At 42.2% G+C, this 21737-nt stretch overlaps 1 long non-coding RNA gene and 1 other non-coding gene across 5 annotated transcripts; one reads left to right on the top strand and one right to left on the bottom strand.

Moving 5' to 3' along the window:
• LOC103674996 lies at positions 1–11926 on the top strand. 4 transcript variants are annotated; one of them, XR_571763.2, is made up of 5 exons: positions 1–531; positions 2923–3024; positions 7665–7843; positions 10401–10608; positions 11859–11926. It is a non-coding gene; the product is annotated as an uncharacterized LOC103674996 (long non-coding RNA). The 4 variants fall into 4 exon arrangements; XR_005834071.1 differs by having other exon boundaries at positions 11384–11926; XR_571762.1 differs by having other exon boundaries at positions 10401–10612.
• A 97-nt stretch (positions 11927–12023) lies between these two features.
• TRNAQ-UUG lies at positions 12024–12106 on the bottom strand. Its single transcript has one exon. It is a non-coding gene; the product is annotated as a tRNA-Gln (tRNA).
• Between the last annotated feature and the right edge of the window lie 9631 nt (positions 12107–21737).

Raw genomic sequence — 21737 nt, 5'->3', positions numbered from 1 at the left:
TCTTAGTTCCCGCCGAGGTGATTGGGCCAACGTGCCTCCCTGCCAGGCCTGGGTTGGTTTCAGGGAGGGCGGGACGAGGGCGGTCCTTCCGCTTTATATCGCTGGTGGTTGCTAGGGGCGCTCGGAGCCGAAGGCGCGTGGTGGGAGTTCTTCTTTTAGGGGAGCCGTGAACCGCCCTAAGATTGGCAATCGGGAGACCTTGTACGGAGATTTGGGCTGTGTCAACTCTGGTTTGGTAGGCTCCTTGCTGGCTCCAGTAATCCGCGCCAGAGTACGTTCGTTCCATTTTTCTCCGCCAGCCTTTCGCGGGATTCCGGGTTCTTCCGGCTCTGGCGCGGTCTTCTTCAAAAGGCGCTGCGTGGAGGGCTCCAGGCTAGCCGTGGGCGGTGATGGGGTGCGCTGCCGCGGGTGCAGGCGGGCGCTGTGGGCGAGTCCATTTGCTTCTGCCCACCGTACCGCGTGGTTCGTTTGAGAAAAGTCGGTGGTTTTTAATCAGCGGGAAAAAGTCTCCCAAGTTGCCGCTTGGTCAAGGTAATTTTACCAGCATTTCCTTCCGCTCCTTGCCTTCCCCTCCGCCCCGCCCTTCCCAGTACAGGTTCTAGATCTGTGAACGCAGAGCCTTGGATCCGGTATTCGGATGGCTCACTGCTTTTTCCGTTATTGATGAAGAGTTTAGCTGACGGTGCCGCCTTTTTGTGCTTGGTGCTCCCTGCTTCCCTTCCCTAAAGGTAGGAGAGCAACTTCACAGCTTCATAGAAAGGCTGTAAATGAATTATTTGCTCAAGAAGGATAGCCATGGTAAGAAGCCATTTGATGTGCAGTGTATGACTGAAAGGGAAATGCAAAGATTCCATTCCAGTCGATATGATACCACTGGTCAAGTCTTAACTTCTCCAGGCTCCGTATCTCTCATGAAAAGTTCGTATTTGGTCCTAGATTAGGTTTGTAAATGTGGTACCAAGGCATTTCAGTCGTTGGGGGGAATGTAGAAATATGCCTTTTGGGTATTGAGATCTGTTTTTCCCATTATTTATTTCCTACCTTCATAAATTCAGCAGGAATATCGTTTTGTGGTCCCTAGCCAATCAGATGTTTGGCACTAATAAAACCTAGGAGAAGTTCCAAGTAGCAGTCCTCAGGAATCTGTTACATTTCTGAGAAAAGAACAGTATCCTTTAGGTTTGCGGTCAACTAATGTGGCCTTTTGAAAAAATGCCAGTTAAATTCACTGTGCCTGTTCTTTTAAAGTTATTTCGAAATTAATATATAGTAACTATATGCCTACGTAGGCATTACATATAAGCCTATATAGGTACTTGAGCACGATAATAGTACCTGAACACTCAGGACTGCAAGGTGCTCTGCAGCCCCTACTAATACCAGGGAAGGCAGTGAATGTCTCACAAAATCACTTGAATGTGGAATCTCCTCTGGGTAAGTGTGTTTGTGCCCCATATATCATAAATGAAGGGGAGCCAGTAGCTGATAGTGGTTAATAAGGGAAATCTTATTTTCAACCAAGAAAATGAATCATGATGGCATTAAAAATCCAGCACCTAGTATATAGTTTCTTGCCCATGATCAATTCAATAAATGTTTCATTAAAAAGTTGAAACCAAGTTCCCCTCTGAGAAAAATCGTAAAGGAACCACAGAAGACAAAAAAGAAATGAATGTAATAAAACATGAGAGAATGAGCTACATTTAGAAACCAAGAAAAGCATCTAAAACATATTGGGGAGCCAGGCACATTGGTCCTGGAGTAAAATGAACTGTGGCAGAGTAGTCCCGGGTGAACTGGAGATACTACCCGAATGGAGAAACCAGTAAAAACTGATCCCCAAACTAAATTCTTTACATACCTGAAATTGCCTAATTTGTAAATGTTTCTGACTATACATAAACTGGAAAATTTTATTACTTTAAAAAAAGACAGCCTGAAAGTGTGTGTAACTGTCCTGATGACTTATAAAGAGAAATACAGAAGGGTCAAGAATTGTTTCGAAAACCAAAGCTGTAAGAGAGCACCTTGTATTTTGAGTGGTGGGAGCAAATGCAGGGAACTGGCATCTGGGGAGCTACTGGGAGGCTACAGACACTGGCTTAAAAAAGTAATTTTAAAAGCCTCATGGTATCTCTTTGAAAGAAATAAAATGAGAGATTAGCTTCTTTAAAGTAATTGAGAATAAACAAAATGTACTATATACATAAAACAGAATATTATTTTAGCCTTAAAGAGGAATGAAATTCTGACACATGCTACAACTAGGATGGAGATTGAAGACATTATGCTGAGTGAAATAAGTCAGGCATGAAAGGACAAATATTGTATTGTACTTATATAAGGTACCTAGAATATAGTCAAATTCGTAGAGGTGGTTACCTGGGGCAGGGGAGGAAGGGACTGAGGAATTGCTGTTTAATAGGTAGAGAATTTCAGTGTGGGATGATGAAAAAGTTCTGGGGATGGGTTGTGGTGATGGTTGTGCAACAGTGTGAATGTGCTTGATGCCCCTGAACTGTACACTTAAAAATGGCAAAAATGGTAAATTTTTTGTGTATTTTACCACAATAAAAATAAATACGTTTTTTTAAAAGGAAAGTAATTGAAATGTGAGTTCTTTGAGGACCAGTACTGTGTCTTATGCAGCCTAGCACCTCGCATATAGATGGTCTAGAATGTTTGTTGAGTAAATAATCATTGATTGATTGCTACAAACATACTAGTTGTATAGAGGTTAAGGTTAAGGAGAATTAGAATATGTAGAAAATTTAGTATTTCAAATTGCCACTCTTAAAATTTAACACTAATATTTCTTTTCTTTTTCTTTTATTTCCTTTGTGGAGTTTGGTTGGTTGGTTGGTTGGTTTGGGTTTTTTTTTTTTTAACCTGACAAAAGTTTGTTGGTCACAACTTTTTTAGGTGACATACTGAGATGAGAAGGACTGTTTCTTCCCGGAGAAATACAGATCACTTGGACATTAATGAAAGTTCTGCATTCACCCAGAGAATGAGAGCTCTCAGGTATTTTGATACTTTTTTGCACATTTTTTCAAAGAAAGAGAAATGACCCCCTAATTGAAAGCTGCTGTAATCATTTTAAGAGATGAAACACAGAGGTCTTAACTATATTACGATTAAGTATCTATAGATTAGAAGCCTTGTCATTTCATTGCAAGTAAATGAAATAGTTTGGTAAAGTTAGCAGCCCAACAAATATTGAAAATACTCAGATTTGTTAGTAAATGTTCTGTGTTATTACTTTGTGTCAGATATTCCTGGGTGAATGGCAAAAATATACCTATGTGGAAAATTTTGTAAGTGATTTCAGATCAATCTATAATCTAGGTCCCTTTGCTCTTCCTAGATATCATGTTCCCCAAATCCACCTATCTTCTTTTACCTCTAGGAGCTACAATTTGTTAGTTACATAAAGAGACATTTTAGATTTGGCTGCTTCACTTCATGATTTTTTTTTCTTTTTTTTTTTACTTCAGTCATTTTGTAAGACTATTTAAAAATAAGCAAAGATTTTTCGCCAAGGATATTGAGAGATTTAACTAGCTTTGATTCTTGCAGGCCCCTTAAGAAATAATAATTGGCCAGTCCTGGCCAACGACTGAGCATGGCAGGACTACTAATGCAGCTTCATTGTTGGCATATTTGGGACTCCTCTAATGGACAGCTTTGGCTTGCGGTGCACCCATCATCCTAGCTGAAGCTCTTAGAACTGTGCTGCAGTCTGAGACACTGCCTGCTCGGTGCTTTCTTTGCCCTCTCCTTCAGAGGTGTCAGAACTGTATCACAGTTTACACTTTCCCACCTTCTCCTGCTCCCTCCCTTTTATCTTTCATAGACATTTCCCTTAAGAAATCTTCTGCATGTTGTTATGGGCTGAATTGTGTTCTCCCCAAAATTCATATGTTGAAGCCCTAAACACCCAATAACTGTGACTGTATTTGGACATAGGTCCTTTAAAGAGGCAGTTAAGTTAAAATGAAGCTCTTAGGGTGAACCCTAGTCCAATCTGATTGGCGTCCCTGTAGGAAAAGGAAATTGGACTCACAGAGAGACACTGGGGGTGTGGTGCAGAGGAAGGGCCATGTGAGGACACAGCAAGAAGGTGGCCGTCTGCAAGCCAAGGGAGAGGCCTCAGAAGAAACCACACCTGTTCACCTCTGATCTTGGATATCTAGCCTCCAGAACTATAAGAAACTTCTGTTGTTTAAGCTACTCAGTCCATGATACTTTGTTATGGCGGCCCTAATACACATGCCAGATCCCACCTTGGCAACTGCTCAGAGGATCCAAACTAACACAAGTGGTACCAGGAGAGGTCCAAAAAAACCCACCCAAAACAGAAACAAAACCTAGGTAATAAAATGAGGTTTCAGGACCAACTCAGTCACTACCTGGTGGGCAAAGACGATATTATCGTGAGTAGTATAGGGGCATGGGTAGTCCCAACACAAGGTGATGACCCAGCTGCTAAAGATTCCATCAGCAGTGACCTGGGAAAGCATCCCAATGGAGGAGAAAGAGAAGAATACAATTTCAGGTGTTTGAAATATATGCGGGGGGGGCAATGCCTACAAGGACAGTGGAGTTGGCTGGTTACTGCTAAGTTGTATTGACACTCAGGAGGGATAAGGAAAAAGCAAAGGTCCCCCTTGGTTAATGGCCAAGTATGAGAGAGGACCTCTTCAGTAACTTACAAAGAGGCTTTTATCTCCTGCAGTGGAAGAGCTGAAACAACTATGCCACAGACTCAGGACAGGATAGTTAGAGGCACAGAGCCCCAGAGACATTAAAATGTATGGCCAAAGCAGGTTAGGGCCCTGGTTGAGGAAACCTGAAACCCTGAAACAAGGGATGGGATATCTGGATGCACAACTGTAAGGATGTTAGCTCTTCAGACCCTCATGAACTTTCAAAGCTTGCAGAGATGGTCTACCGCTTCATAGTAAGAACTAGTGCTTCTCCCGTGCTGAAAGACACTGCAGAGCCATTCCTTCTCCCCTGGCTGCCATGCTAATAACTAGAGTCAAGTCCTAGCATAACCCAGCTGGAAACATTTCTGACCTGATAAAGGAGGAAAGAGATCATATACAAAGGCGCTGTAAGAATTAGCTAGCATTCACAAAGAAGTCAGGGGAGTACCTGCAATTGAGTTTTGAGGTTGCTTGATCATGGGGGCTGGAATATTAGACTAGGTAATCAAGAATTTATTGACTTAGGAACACTTTCTTGAGTCAGGATTTAACACCCTGGCAGCAACTCTTGGGGATAAAACAACTCACTGTTGGGCTCTTAGAAACCTAAAGAAAATAATGGCCAATGCTGAGCAAAGTAGAAATGCTAGGGTTGCCCAGGCATATATGGTAGAAGAATGAATTAAAAGACTGTCGGAAATGGGCATGCTGGAATGGATATATGTGAGGCCAGAAGACCCGTCAGAGGATTACGTTTCATAGCAGAGCCCAGAAGATACGCCAGAAGGCCATCAGAAATCCTCTGGTAAGGGGCAGCAACACCAAGAAGTTCTCTACAGTCCTGAGCTAATAACAGCAGTCACAGAGTGAGGGCTCAGTAATAACTATGGGAATAAAATTCCCCTTCCCCAGCTAGTAGAGCCAGATGGTGGCACTTGGTCACTAGAAGCCAGGAGGCCACAATTATAAATACCAACAACATCTGATGAGTGGCAGCCACAGGGAGTTGTGGAGATGGACGTAGAGCTTGCCATCTGAAGGGGTGAAATAGATGGGAAGCCTGTTAACATCTATAACCCAATAAAAGGCCAAAATGGAGCAGGATACGGAGGGCGATTTCACCCAAAAAGTCATCCCCTGTCCTGATCTGAGCCACTTCTCAGATCTGAAACTCATTGACTAAGAGGTGGCAGATCCTGCTTCAGTGGAGCAAGTATAAATGTGATGATTCCCTGGTCCTTTCCCAAAGATACCTATGGCCATTTACTTCAGTGATTACACAGTGGGGAGGAGGAGTAGCCAGAAAATTTGAGAACTATTGGACTCAGGGTCCGAGTTGACATCCATATCCTGAGACCCAAAGCATTGTCATGGCCTCTTGTTAGAATGGAGGCAAATGGGGACCAGGTAATAAATGGAATTCTGACGAAAGTCTAGCTTACAGGAGGTTCATTGTGTCTGTGGACCCACCCAGTGGTCATTTCTCCAGTTCCCGAGTAGGTAATTGGAATCGATAACGCTTAGCAGCTGCAGTAATACCAATGTTAAATCCTTGACCTGTGTGAAGTGAGACCTATCAGTGGGGAAAGCCAAGCGGAAACATCTGAAAATGACCTTCCACCCTGGCCAGCCTAGTAAATTAAAAAACAAACAAAAATATCACATATTGGGGGGGCCTGGTGGAAATTAGTGTTACCATTAAAAACCTAAAGAATGTGGGGGAATGAAGGATGGCCCCTATCATATGTCCTTTTAATTAGCCTGTCCGCCCCCTGCAGAAACTAGGTGGATTCCAGAGAATGACTATAGACTACCATAGGCTTCAGCAAGTAACAGCCCCAGCTGCACATGCTATGCTCGATACGGTCTTACTGCTGGAGCAGATTAATAAGGCATCAGGACATGATGTGTGGCCAGTGATTTGTTCAATGAATTACTTTCCATTCCTATTACAAGAGAGCATCAGAAATGATTCACATACATGTGGGACAGATAACTATTCATTTACAGTTTTGTCTCAAGGATTGGTTAGCTCTGCCTTCTGTCATAATAAAGCCCAAAGAAAAATGAACCTCCTGAACATCTCAGAATATCACTTTGGCCCACTGCCTCGATGATAGTATGCTGCTCAGATGGCACAAGCAAGGGGTGGCTAGTATGGTGGAGTCATTGGTAAGACCCATGCTCCAGAAAACAGAAGAAAAATGCTATCAAGATTCAAGGACTTGCCACTTTAGTGAAGTTTTTAAGGGTCAGCTGGTCAGAAGCGTATCAGTATAGCCTTCCAAAGTCAAACAAATTGTTACATCTTGCATCCCCTACCACAAAGAAGAATGCACAGGGCTTGGTATGTTCTGGAGCATATTCTCTCTATGTTCTGGAGCAACACATACCACACTTAGGAATACAGCTCCAGCCCATTTGCCAGGTGACATTGTTACATCTTGCATCCCCTACCACAAAGAAGAATGCACAGGGCTTGGTATGTTCTGGAGCATATTCTCTCTATGTTCTGGAGCAACACATACCACACTTAGGAATACAGCTCCAGCCCATTTGCCAGGTGACATTGAAGATTTCCAGCTTTGGGACCCAGCCCAGGTAAAGTCCAGGCTACAGTACAAGCATCTCTGCCCCTTTGGCCCTATATTTCAGTAAAATCTTGGAGGTATTAGTGTAAGAAAAGAAGCAGTTTGGAGCTCATGGTGGTTAATTTTATGTCAACTTGATGGGGCCATGGGGTACCCAGGTATTTGGTCAAACAGTATTCTGGGTATGTTTTTGGGTATGTTTCTGGATCAGATAAACATTGGATTAATAGAGTAAAGCAGATTGCCATCCCTAATGTAAGTGGGCCTCGTACAATCAGTTTGAAGACGTGAATAGGACAAAAAGACTGAGTGAAAGGGAACTCCTGCTCGATGGCATAACTAGGGTGTTGGTCTTTTCCAGCCTTCAGGCTTGGACTGAAACGTCAGCTCTTCTTGGATCTTGAACCTGCCAACTTTCAGACTGGAACTTACATTATTGGCCCTCCTGGTTCTCAGGCCCTCCTGGAACTACGCATCAGCTCTCCCGGGTCTCCAGCTTGATTACTGCAGATCTCGGGACCTCTCGGCCTCCATAATCCTGTGAGTCAATTCTTTATAATAAGTCAATAGCTATAGCTACATAATCTATATCTGTACTTATACCTACATCTATATAATTATAGTGGTTCTGTTTCTCTGGAGATCCCTGGCTAATACAGATCTTGACACCAGCAGTGGAATGCAGCTGAAACAATTAACTAAAAATGTGGCAGCAGCTTTGAAACTGGATAATGGGCGGAGTTGGAAGAGTTTTAAAGTACATGCTAAAAATATGGACATTAAGGGCAGTTCTGGTGAAAATGGCAGACAGAAATAAGGAACATGTTCCTGGAAACTGGAGGAAAGGTGAAACTTGTTATAAAGTGGCAAAGAACTTTGCTGAACTATGTTCTAGTGTTTTGCGGAAGGTAGAATTTGTGAGCGATGAAATTGAATATTTAGCTGAGGAGATTTCTAAGTGAAGTATTGAAGGAGGGGCTTAGTTCCTCCTGATTGCTTATAGCAAAATGCAAAAGGAGAGAGATGAATTGAAGAAGGAATTGTTAAGCAAAAAGGAACCAGAACTTGAGGATTTAGAAAATTCTCAGCCTATCCATATTGCAAAAAATGAGAAAGCATGTTCTAAAGAGAACACCAATGGCACAACTAGATTATCTCTTGATAGAGTTGATGGGATTGTATTAGCAGAAACACAGCCAATTTGAACTGAAGGGGATGAGATGGGGCCAAATGAAGGAAGGTTGTTGGACTTACTGAATTTGACAGGACAGAATGATAGAGCTGTTCGGCTGTGAACATGCACTATTCTGCAGGAAGAGGGGAAAATGACCCTGAAAGTGATCGAGAGCTCATCAGGGCCACTGCCGCAGTTTCAGCAGCCTTGGGAGTGGGACAACCCAGCAGAACCTTGGGGGTGATGCTGCCACCTGCTGTACCTGGAGGGCAGAGCATTGAACCAGGGAGGAGGATTATTTTCAAGCCTTCAAATCTAATGGAATTTTTGCCTTGCTAATTTTTGAATTTGCTTGGGGCCATCACCCCTTTCTTCTTCTCCCTTTTGGAATGAGAATGTCCTGTGCCTGTCCCACTATTGTATTTTGAAAGCACATAACTTGTCTGATTTCAGATTCATAGCTGCCTCAGGATGAATCATACCTCCAGTCTCACGCTATCTGATTTAGATGATACTCAGATGAGACTTGAGTTGATGCTGGAATGAATTAAGAGCTTTGGGTCTTTGGGGATGGAATGAATGTATTTTGCATGCAATAATGACATGAATTTTAGGGGGCCATCGGTGGGATATTATGGACTGAATGTCCCCTCCCCCCCAGTTCATATGTTGAAGCCCTAACCCCTAATGTGATGATAAAGAGGCAACAGAGAGCTCTCTCTGTCTGCCCTGTAAGGACACAGTGAGAAGGTATATCTGTCTGCAAATCAGGAAAAGAGCTTTCACCAGATCCTGATCATGCTGGCATCCTGATCTCAGACCTCTGGCCTCCAGAACTGTGAGAAAATAAATTTGTGTTGTTTCAGCTGCCCAGTCTACGGTATTTTGTTATGGTAGCCCAAGCTGACTAAGAGCTTAAGGTAAGCCCTAGTGGAAAAATCACAGTGCACTCGCTAGGACTCTAGCAAGGCCATGCCATCTGCAACAGAGAATTATACACATTTTAAGAACCAGCTACTAGTGAGAACCAGATACTGAGCCTCGGTGGAGACAGAACACTTAAGCACAGTACATAACCATGTGTCCAGAATCACTTGTTATGGACTGGGTTCTCTTGGTTCAGATGGACCCAGCACCATCTGCTGTAAGATGGAAATGGTACATATGGGATGGAGATCAAGCACAATTGGGGCACTTGTAAGCTGCACGATCAGGTAGCCCGAATCCCCATGTAACCCACCACAGCTGCACCAATACCATGACCAGCTGAAGGAAGAAGGATAAAGCCTAAGTTTGGTTTAGGGATGAGCAGCTTTGTAGGTGGGTGCAAACCAAAATTAGATAGTGGCTGCATTATAGTCACATTCTTGAGAGTCTTTGAAAAACAGCAAAGAGGGAAAATCTTCCCGGTTGGTAGAGTTACAAGGATCATCCCTGATCATCTGCTTTGTGTATAAGGAGAAGCAGACTGAAGTAAGAATATATATAGATTCTTGGGCAGCTGTCAGTGGCCTGGTAGGGAGCCTAGTAGAGGACCTGCAGGGACCTAGTTGAGAAGATCAAAGAAAGGAGATCTGGGATAGAGTCATGTGGATGAATATACAGGAGTGGGCATGAAGTGTTAAGATTCTTGTATCGCATCTTGCATCCACCAGAGAAGAGGCAGTAAGCAATCAGATAGACAAACTGACTTATCCAGTTGTCATTACCAGCCTTAATCATTGGCCACCTTGGAACCGGCATGATTGAGTTATAGGCACTGTTATGGGGATACCCTCTCAAATTCTCATGTTGAAGTTCTAACCCCCAATACCTTAAAATGTGACTTTATTTGGAAATAGGGTTGTTGCAGATCTAATTAGTTAAGATGACATCATACTGGAATAGGGTGGTCCCCTAATTCAAGTCTGTTCTCATAAACAGACAGCCATGTGAATACAGAGATAACATAGAATGCCATTTGAAGATAAAAATAGAGATCAGAGTGATGTGGCAGAAGCCAAAGAATGCCAGAGATTGCCAGCAAACCACCAGAAGCGAGGGGAGAGCATGGGACAGGTTTTCTTTCACAGCCCTCAAAAGGAACCAAGCCTGCTGACACCTTCAGCTCAGACTTCTAGCTTCCAGAACTGTAAGTAAGTATCTGTTGTTTAAATCACCAAATGTGTGGTACTTGGTTAAGGCAGCCCTAAGAAACTAATATAGACACAGAGTGGCAGGGACAGAGACTATGTACAGGTCCCAAAAGCATGGACTCCAAATTTCCAAGGCTGATACAGCTATTGATAACTTAATGTCTAACCTGTCAGCAACAGAGACCAATACTGAACCCCTAATATGGCACCATTACTCAAGGAGACCAACTGGCTAGTTGGTGACAGGTTGACTACATTGGGTCCCTTCCATCTTGGAGGAGCCACTGGTTCATTCTTACAGAGATAGATAGCTATTCTGGGTATGGGTTTTCCTCTCCACCCACAGATACTCAGCCAACATTACTATATTGGGGCTTATGGAATGCCTAATCTACAGACATAGAATTCTATGTAACATAGCATCCAACCAGGGCCCCTGCTTCACCAACGCTCATTATCAGGGGACCCATGTTCATGGGATCCACTGGTCCTACCATACCATCCAAAAAAAGCTGACCTCATAGAGTGCTAGAATGACTTTCTAAAGGCACAGGTGAAATGCCACTCAAGGGAAATACTCTGAAAAAACTGGGTGCTATTATTCAGGATGTGTCATACACATTAAATCAAAAGTCTTTATGACCCCAGTGGGAAAAGGACATGGGCCCACTAGCCAAAGAATGGATACAGGAATAGCCCCATTTACTTTCACTACCAATGACCCACTAGAGGATTTTGTGTTTCCCCTACCCACAAATCTGGGATCTATAGGTCTGGAGGTACTGGTCCTCGAAGAGATTGCACTTCTGTTAAGGGACACAAGGGTCCCTTTGAACTACAAGCTATGACTGCTGCACTTTGAACTCATTATTCCTGAGACCTGTATGCAAAGAGAGGAGTCAACAATCATGACAATAATTGACCCTGATCAGTAAGAAAAGGTAGCACTGCTTTTTACAGAATTCACATGGTCTTTTTGGACATCTGATAGTCCTTTGCCCCACTGTCACTCTGAACATACACAGCATCCCTGACCTGAGACGGGAATGGTTACCAAAATCTCAGACCAGGAATAAAGCTTTGGATTATGCCGCCACAAAAGCCACCAAGACCTGCTAAGATGATAACTGAGAGTGAGAGAATTTAGAGTGGATAGTGGAAAAGGGAGAGGATAATTATCAGTTATGGCCTCTAGATCAATTGCTGTAGTCCATCCCACTAACCTTCCTTTTCTGTTTCCCTTCAGGAAGAGAGGTCACGTGGGAACCATGGAAGAGCTTCTCCCCAAACCCAAATGAAGAAATAATGATTTTTTAAAAAAGATTTTATTTATCCATTTGACAGAGAGAGCACAAGCAGGGGGAGCAGCAGGCAGAGGGAGAGGGAGAAGCAGGCTCCCCGCTGAGCAGAGAGCCCGACATGGGGCTCGATCCCAGGACCTGGTATCATGACCTGAGCCAAAGTCAGATGCTTAACCAACTGAGCCACCCAGGCGCCCCAAGAAATGATTTTTAAAAAAGATTTATTTGAGAGAGAGAGTGCAAGGGAGGGGCAGGGGGAGGGGGAGAGAAATCCTCAAGCAGACTCCCCGCTAAATGCGGAGCACAGAGGCCCACATAGGGCTCTATCCTAGGACCCTGAGATCATGACCTGAGCTGAAATCAAAAGTCAGCCACTTAACAGACTGAGCCACCAAGGTGCCCCCTGAATGAAGAAATAGATGTGTGGAGCAAAGGAATTGAATTGTGGTGGTTCTGAAAATGGGCTACTGGATTCCCTTCTGTGCAGAATATAGTTAATAAACACTACTGACCTGAATCCACCAATATGTTCACAACTGAAGCTATTCTCACAACCCATTCTTAGCTAATGACTGAGCATCATGGATTAATAAATCAGGCTCATTCCTTTGAGACTTGGGATTCCACTAATACGCTACTTTGGCTAGAGAACTACCCCTAGGATTTAGAATAAATAAAAGAAAGGAAATAAAGATAAAATCAGAAATCAATGAAATAGAAAGCCGATATACAGAAGCCAACGTTCATTATCAACAAAGAGTCAACAAAGCCAAAATTTACTGATCTTCAAAGGAAAAAAAGATTAATAACTCCTAGCAAGACCAATCAAGGAAGAGTGCAAGAAAACACATTACCAATATCAGCAATAAAAAGGGGGACATTAGTACAGGTCCCATAGACATTAAAAATACGAAGATATTGTAAGCAACTTTTTACCAATAAATTTGACAATCCAGATGAAATGGAAAATTTTATTGAGAAACAAAACTTACTAAAACAATGATAAATAGAAAATTCTGTATTTTATATTTTAAAGAAATTGAATTCATAATTTAAATCTTTCTACAAAGAAAACTCCAGATGGCTTCACTGGTGAATTCTTTCCAACATGTATATATTTTTTAGAAAGTTCATAAAATGCATATTGAGACTTTCTAATGCTTATAAGTTACACATTCTATTTGTGGATTAACTTCCCCCTGCTCCACGCATCATTTATTTAGCACCTACTATGCATTATGTTAAGAGTTGCAGATAAAAAGATGAATAAAGTTTTTGGCAGAGACAACCTTTAGGCTGATGGAAGAAGACTACATATAATGTAAATGCAGTGAAATAAGTGCTAATAAAGATTTGCATAAAGTACTATGAGAGATGGGTATGAATCCAAGGAAAGGAAGACTTTCCAGGCATGAGAGATGAAACAATGTGCCATGTGCTATGGGCATAAAATAGCTGGCAAATAGAGGATGTTCCTTCTCAGTATTCCTTATTGGATCTTCTCCCCTTGTTCCCTTAGATTTTTTTTATACCTCAGGGTTCTGTCTTTGGCTTCTGTTTTTCACTCTCTCCAAACAACTTACTCCCACATTTGTCCCTTTCATATATGTTAATCATTTCAAAATCTGTATCTCCAGTCTCCACCTCTTTCTTGAGCTCTAGGCCTAAATATTCAAGTGTCTAGAGAACTCACCTACTCAAGGACTTTGCCTTCACACTTATTTTCCCCTCTCCTGCATCACCAATCTTCCCTCCCTTCTTAAACAACAACAACAACAAAAAACTTCTCCCTTGACAGCATGTCTACCCAGCTACTGCACTACTTCTTTGTTCCCTTTATATGGTGGTACTTCTCTCTTTCTTTCTTTCTACTGTATCTTAAGCTTTATGATATATAAAACCTTTTATGAGTCTTTTATCCCCATTAATCTTCTGAGACTTCTCTTACCAAGGTCACCAATAACCTTCATATTGTCAAATCCAATTCTCCACTTACTTGATCCAACAGCAGCTTGGCCGGTTGATCATTTCCTCTTTATTGAAAAACTCTTTACCTGGCTTCCAGCCTCTACAGATTTTCTTCTCATCCCACTAGCTACTCCTTAGTTTCTTTGTTGGATTGGCTTTCTCTTCTCAGCCTTTAAGTATTGGAGTATTCTAGTTCCATCTTTGGACTTCTACTCAATTTTTGCTTACATTCGTCTTAGAAAATCTTAACCAATTCTATCATCTTAAATGTCATCTATATGCTAATGATGCCAAAAATTATATCTACAGGCTCAACCTCTCCCCTCAATTCCAAGCTCCTATCTTTACTAGTTACTCTACTTGAACATCTAACAATATTCCAAACTAAACATATCTAAAACAATTCTCGCATTTATCAAACCTAATTCCTTTCAATCTTCTCCATCTCAGTAAATGGCTCTATGATTCAGCCTGTTGCTCAAGCCAGAATTGTTGAAATCATTGTTGACTCCTCTCTACCCTCATTCAACCCATCAACACATTACATCAGCTCTACCTTCAAAACATATCCCAATTCTGACCAGTTCTCACCACCTTGATCACTTCTACTCTAGCCCAAACCACCATCATCTTTCACCTAGATCCCCTCTTCCTAAGTGGCTACCCAGCTACCACACTTCCCTCACTATAGTGTATTGGTAGTAATCCTTTTACAGTGTAAGTTGGGGAGTCTGCTTCTTGCTCTGTTCCTCCACTCACTTGTGCTTACTCTCATAAATAAGTAAATAAATCTTTTAAAAAAAATCCAAAGTTCTCTCTTATCTATGAAGCACTCATCATCTGACCTCTTGCTATATTCTGACTTTATCTCCTTCCACTCTCCCCTTCCTTTTTTCTATGCTTTATCCATACTAGTCTTATTGTTGTTCTTCAAACATAAGACAAACATATCCCATCTCTGGCCATTTGCACCTGTAATTCTTTCTACTTGAAATAGTCTTTTTTCAAATATTCACATGGCTCATTTATTTTCTGTTCAAATGTCACCTCCTCATAGGGACTGCTCCATCTGTAACTCCTTCATTTGCTGTGATTTTACTCTGCTCTATTTTCTTTCACAGCCTGTAATACTACAAGGGATTATATCATCTATGCATTTGTTTATTGGACGTATTATCTGCCTCCCATTCAAGAATGCAAGCTCCATAAGGACAAGGAAATTACCTGTTTTGCTCAGTCACCAAGTCCTATCAATTCTACCTCTTAAATACATCTTCAACCTCCCTTCTCTCTATTCCCACTACCTTTGCCTTTATTCAGCTGCTGAGACTTAATACTATCCTCCTACTTGACATTTTGCACCTTCTTTTATCCAGGTCTTTTTCTCAAACTACCAATTTGATAGCACTATTCATGCCTCTCCATAAACTCTTTCTAAGGGACACCCTCTTTGCATTTTGGATAAACGTCAGGCCCCTTAATACAGCACCCAAGGTGCCTCCTGCCACCTTCTTGCCATAACTCTCCAGTAGTACCAAACTTCTTGCATCTCCTCATGTCCTTGCCTCTGTCTTTAAGACATGTTGGTTCTTCTATTTGAGTGCCCTCTCCTAACTCTCAGAGATAAAGAAATATTTCTTCTTGTGGCCATACTTCTATTGTGTTTATTATAAAGTGGTGAATTTTTTTGCATATATGCATATCTCTTATTAAACTGAACTTCTTAAGGGAAGAGAGGTGTTCCCTTATTCAGGGCATAGCTCCTGCCACACAGTAAGAGGTATATGGGGGTAGGATTAGGGCACGGAGAATGTTCAAAGTAAAAGAAATTATGTATACGAATACTCTGAGACAAAAGGGAGCTTGGCATCTTCAAAGAAGAGAGAAGGCCAGTATAACTGGCCCAATGAATGAGGGACTGTGACAGAAGAACAAGCTAGAACTATTGTGGAAACCACATCATGCAAGGCCCTGTTGAACATGCCAAAGATCTTGAATATTATCCGAAGAGAAATAGGAAGCTTCTATAGGGTTTCAAGTAGGAGAAGGACAAGATAAAATTTGTATTCAAAAGAGTCATGATGCAGGGCGCCTGGGTGGTGCAGTCAGCTAAGCGGCTGACTCGGTTTCGGCACAGGTCGTTATCTCAGAGTCCTGAGATCGAGCCCCACATCTGGCTCTGCGCTGAGCGCAGAATCTGCTCAAGACTCTCTCTCCCTCTGCCCCTCCCCCCCCAAATAAATAAATCTTTAAAACAAAACAGTCATGATGCTTGCTATGTAAAGAATGGATTGAAAGGATGCAGGAATTAATGATGGCCATAATTGCGGTAGTCCAGGCAAAAGTGATGATGGGTTGGGCTGGTTGATAATGGGGATGGTGAGAAATAAATAAGGTCAAGATATATCTTAGAGGTAAACTGGGACTTAGTGATAGAGTAAATGAGGGGATGGGGAAGGTGGATTGCACAACTGAATGGCTGGTGGGATCATTCGGTGAAATGCAGCAGGTTTGCCAGAGGAGAGTCGAAGGAGCAATAGGTAAGTTTCGAGAGGGTCAGTGTGAGATGCCCGAATGATATGTAAAGGGATATGCCAAAAAGGCAGTTGAATAGAGATAGAGGTATGGATTTCAGAAGAGAGATCTGGGCTAGAAAAATAACAGAGTCATGAGCACACAGATTGTGCATAAAGCTGTAAGAATTGATAAGAGAGCCTAGGGAGCGCTTGTAGCATGAAGAGAGAAGAGGATTATGGATGATGTGGAGTTGAGAAGAAATTCATTCGATTGGAGATAATGAGAATGTGAAACTGAGAAGCCATATGGACCTTAGAATTGCCCAGGAGGATGGCAGTTGAGGTGGGGAGAAAGGCTGTGAGCCAGGTGCTTGTTACAAAATGAGGAAAACGGCCAAGAGTTTGGAAGATAATAGCACTGGGAGGGGAGAAAAGGTGAGTGGATGAATGATAGGAACCACAAGAAGAGATTTTACAAGGAGTAATGAGAAAAAACCCAAATATCTCCTTAACTATCTACTGTTTCAGATAATGAGGATCTTCAAGAATGTCTTTAGAGTTTGCAGGTTAAATAGGCTCAAAGAAATTCTATCCCTGCTGTTCCAGAATAAGCCAGTCCCCTGGGGCTTAATCAAAGCAGGGAGGCAGATCGAGTGAGGCCTGAGCTGTGGGAATGTAGCACGGACTGAGAGTGGGAACTAAGTGGGTGGTAAGACAATGAACTAACACAAAGGCAGAGGCGACGAAAAGGAGGAAGAGCTTGAGGAAACATCTCTAACGTAGCTGGAGATTGAGCTAAGCCAACGATCCAAACAATCATGCCTACGTAATGAAATCCCAGTAAAATCTCTGGACACTGCGGCTCAGAGAAGTTCCTGGTTAAACGTGAGCATAGGTGCGCTAGGAAGATCCAGCGACTCAATGTGACCAGCACAACTCAGATCCAGCAACTCAGACAATGTGACCAGGTTTTTCTCTTTCAGTTTTTCTTGAGACTGGCTTCATTCTCAGGCAAACTCTCCCTTCCTGATGCAGGATGGCTGCCAATAGTTCCTGAGGTTATGTGCTTGTGGATTTCTGTCCAAATAAAGGGGGGGGGGGGAGAAATTCTTATGCATTCAAATAGTTGTCCAAGAATTGAGATAATTAGCTTGAATTGGGCATTTCCATCCTTGATTGAATTATCATGACCAGGAGCACTGCCATAAGTCAATTAGACCCTACCTCAAAAGCCAGAGGTGGAATTTATCATATCCAAACCATTTGGCTATGAATGGCTTGCCTTAAGCAAAATGTGAGTACTATCAATGGAAAAATGGGGATATGAATACTGTGGAAGCATCAGTAATGAAAGTATTCCGTTGATATTTATCGAATTAACTCTTCCTTTTGAAAATTAGCTGCATTCTGGAAAGCAATCCCAGATTCCTTTAGTTCTTAAATTCCACACTTAGGAATTGTTCTATCTGTACTCCAGGTGGCTTAAGTATCCTGCAAGGTTCTCTTGGAAACCTAATGATGTGCTGGTGCAATTCTGAAAGAGAGAAATACAGCTTGTCAGATTATGGTACAACTCATCTTTTCCAGAGATCGTTTATGTGACAACTTAATTCTTCGGAGAATAAAACCCTAAAAAATGCTTGCACTTAAAGAGCTGACAGAGGAAGATGATTCTGCAAAAGAACATCTCTATGCCCTCAGCTCTGCAAAACCACTTGGAACTACCAAATATACGTCACGAAGTTTATATACCAGAGTTGATGGACTTTATTTTTGGGAAACGTTCCTAGATCCTCAGAGCAAATTTGCCATGATTCTAGATGCAGTTCTAAAGGCTTTGTTGGGGCGCCTGGGTGGCACAGCGGTTAAGCGTCTGCCTTCGGCTCAGGGCGTGATCCCGGCGTTCTGGGATCGAGCCCCACATCAGGCTCCTCTGCTATGAGCCTGCTTCTTCCTCCCCCACTCCCCATGCTTGTTTCCCTCTCTCGCTGGCTGTCTCTCTCTCTGTCGAATAAATAAATAAAATCTTTAAAAAAAAAAATAAAGGCTTTGTTATCTGATGTAGTGAATGTCTGTTGTTTTTGCTCGTTCACTGTCTATTCCTTCTTCTTTAGGCAAATACACCTCTGATTTGCTTTGGGGGAAAGTTAGTTCTCTCTAACTTTCAGTTTTGTGGTTTTGGTAGGACTGATATTATCCACCAGGTCCAAGAATGGGCATGTGGCCAAGATCTGGCCAGTCCTTGGACGTAGTGACTGATTCCGAAATGGGAATGTGGCCCAAATTGGGCCATTGAGAGCCCTACCCAGAACTTTGGCCTCCTCCTATGCTTCCTACCCATCACCACAGGCACAGCAGGAGTAAAAGTTGTTTCTGGGCCTTTCTTTAGGATTAAGTCCCAGAACTGGTGTTGCTAAGCTCAGAAATGTGTATATTCTAAAGACTTTGGGTGCATACTGCCAAGTTGTCCTTGGTATGGACACACATTTGTCTTCCCAGCTCTCCTGCCCTTGGAGAATCCTTTCCCATTCTATAGTCATCCTACCCTGAACATGTGGTTCAGATGCAGCCGATCCAGCTCCGAGGCTCCAGAGCTGACGTGGTGACCTGGCCTGGCCAGCAGGAGAACTCTATCCCCTTGACCCAGACAGTAAGCAGTAAGGACAATGTGAACTTGGGTCTGCAGCAGCTATCTCTTCACCATGTAGAGAGAGTCTGCCTGAGAATACAGGCACACAGAGGCAAGCAGTGAAAGGGACAGAGGCAGAGGTAGAGACAGAACGAATCATTTGAACTACGGGATCCAGCTTTGCATAAAACCACTTCCATTCCTTGAACTTCTCAATGCTTAAGCCAAAAAAATTCCCTTTTTTTTTGCTTAAACTAGTTTAAGCTTAGTTTCTATTACAACCAACAAAATCCTGTTACTGGTTTCCTGAAAGGTTGTCTAAATGTGTTCCTCACCAGCTGTGAATGAGTGTCCAGACCCCCCAAACTCCTTTCACACTGAGAATTATCTTTAGTAATAACTTGGTTCATACATAGGCCAAAAACAAAAAACAAAACTAAACAAAAAACCAAAAAAACAAATTGTAGATTTCTATCAAGGTTGAACATTAGTAAACCCTTATCTTTTACTTCATTAAATTGTCTATTTTTACATGAACTATATCCTATAAGATAATGTTACTAAAAAAAAAGATGGAAGGTCAGACTGATGTAGGATATCATGGGGAGAATCCAGCTGGAAAATGAAACCAACATAAAGGAAATCAGAGCAAGGAGATGGAGAGACAGAGACAGAGGAATAACCCAGCTCTGATGTATTATAATACATCAAATATAAATTAAATTAATATAATTATATATGTTATTATTATTATATATTATTATTATTATATAAATTATATTAGGCCCCTGGGACCAGTCATGACTAAAACTCAGACTTTTCAGTTACAGGAGGCAATAAATCACTTTTTCCTTAAGCCTGGTTGAGTTGGGTGTCTGCACTGAAAGAGTCTTAACTAATTCATCTGGTTTTCTGGTCAAGCAAATTAGAAGCAACAATAGAAGAGGGTTTTTGCTTGGAGGCATGAGTTAGCTTCTCCAATTTTTTTGTGCATTATGAATTCTGAACACTTAATGAAATAAAATCCAGTCTTTGGTGCTTGGTGCTAATATCAAAGGAAGGCAAAGGAAAACTACAGAGTCTCCCTCCCTCTCTCTCTCTAGCTGAAAAAGAGAGAAAGAAAGATGAAAGAAAGAACAAAAGAGAAGGAAGGAAAGGAAGGATGGAAGGGAAGGGAGGAAGGGAAGGAAGGAAACAATTTGGGACCCTAGTTATGATATCATATCTTATAGTACAATATCTTATCTATAGTACAATATCTACAGTACAGGACAATGTTTGATAGTCCTGACAGCATTCCTTATTTTTATAACTGTCCTCAGTGGTCTCTCACACTTCTTTGATTCCACCGTCAGTGAGTAGTTATGATACTAGGGCAAAATTGTATTATTAATGTTTCTGTTTTAATTTCCCGCAAACCTAAAATACCGTATTTTACTTTTTATATGTTCAGAATTCACAAAGTTTTTAAAAAACTAATGAAACCAAGTATTACTTCACACATTTTAAAACAAAAATTGTAAACACATTACGAAATGTCCTTCTGGTCACTCCCAGCAATGTGGCTTTCTGCAACTTCTCTGCTCCCCTACTCCCTGCCACATCCATCCATCATCTCTGATGTAGCTGGTCTGGAAGAGTCTCAAGACTTTCCCGCCCAGTTTAGCTCCTCATGGAGTTTTCAGGACTACTGTCTCTGATTGAAAATGATTTCCCCCCTGTTAGCCCAAGAGAGATGACCCTAACTGGGTCTGACTCTTCCCCATCCCCTGTGGGGAGATCTCCTACACCACAGCCTCCTCCTCCCTAGTCCTTGCTCAGCATTTTTGCTGTGAGAGTGTGGTGGAGGATGGGGGAGCTGGGAAGAGCTGGGGAATTGCTGGTAAAGGGGATGGGGGGGCTTGTGGTGACCGTGATGAGGAGGGGGTGGGGCAGGAGAAGGAAGGAGGGTTTGAAGAGAGCTGAGAAGGGTAACTGAAGCTGCTGCCCACTGTCCAAAATAATGGTATTGCACCAACAAGGGCACCTCCATTTTGGTGCTTAAAAATAGCACAGGACGGCGGAACATGAAATGTAGAAAACAGTGATGCAATCATGACTCCTTCCGGAGAGTCTAACTCTTGTGAACTCGACTTTAGAGACATGGAATTCCACCTCGAGATTCTAAAATATTCTTGGCACAGACCTGGGAAGCCCCTGGTTCTGTTTTAAAAAGGAAAGCCATATGCTTACACCATTTATGCACACAGCTGCCAGATGAATATTCCTGAAGCACGGTTCTAACCAGGTAGTCACTGATATTTACTGAAGAGTTGCTATGTGCCAGGAACCAGGCTCATCATACATCATTTTATTTAATCTTCACAATAATCCTTTGTCGTAGGTCCTATCATTAACCCTGTTCTGTAGATAAGGAAACAAAAGCTTAAAGAAACTACATCTCTTGAAAAAGCATAGCTACTAAATGGCCGATCGAGGTGGGGCACTTGGTGCTTAACCACTTCTATATGACCTCTTCTACTCAAAACCCCAGCGTTAAGTGGTCAGTGACATCTAAGGGTTTATCATATGCAAGGCCCTTCTCCCCAACTGCCTTTCCAAATTTATTTTCTACTACTCCCCTTCCTACATCCCATTTTCAGGGCAAGGAAATGTTGGCCTGATACTTTGCTTACCGAGTTCCCAGCAGCCTCACCAGGTGAGTAAAGAAT

The sequence above is a fragment of the Ursus maritimus genome, unplaced genomic scaffold, assembly GCF_017311325.1.
Source record: "Ursus maritimus isolate PB19 unplaced genomic scaffold, ASM1731132v1 scaffold_12, whole genome shotgun sequence".
Classification (NCBI taxonomy): Eukaryota; Metazoa; Chordata; class Mammalia; order Carnivora; family Ursidae; genus Ursus; species Ursus maritimus.
The sequence above is the reverse complement of the archived record's forward strand: the minus strand, read 5'-3'. Positions and strand labels throughout refer to the sequence as shown.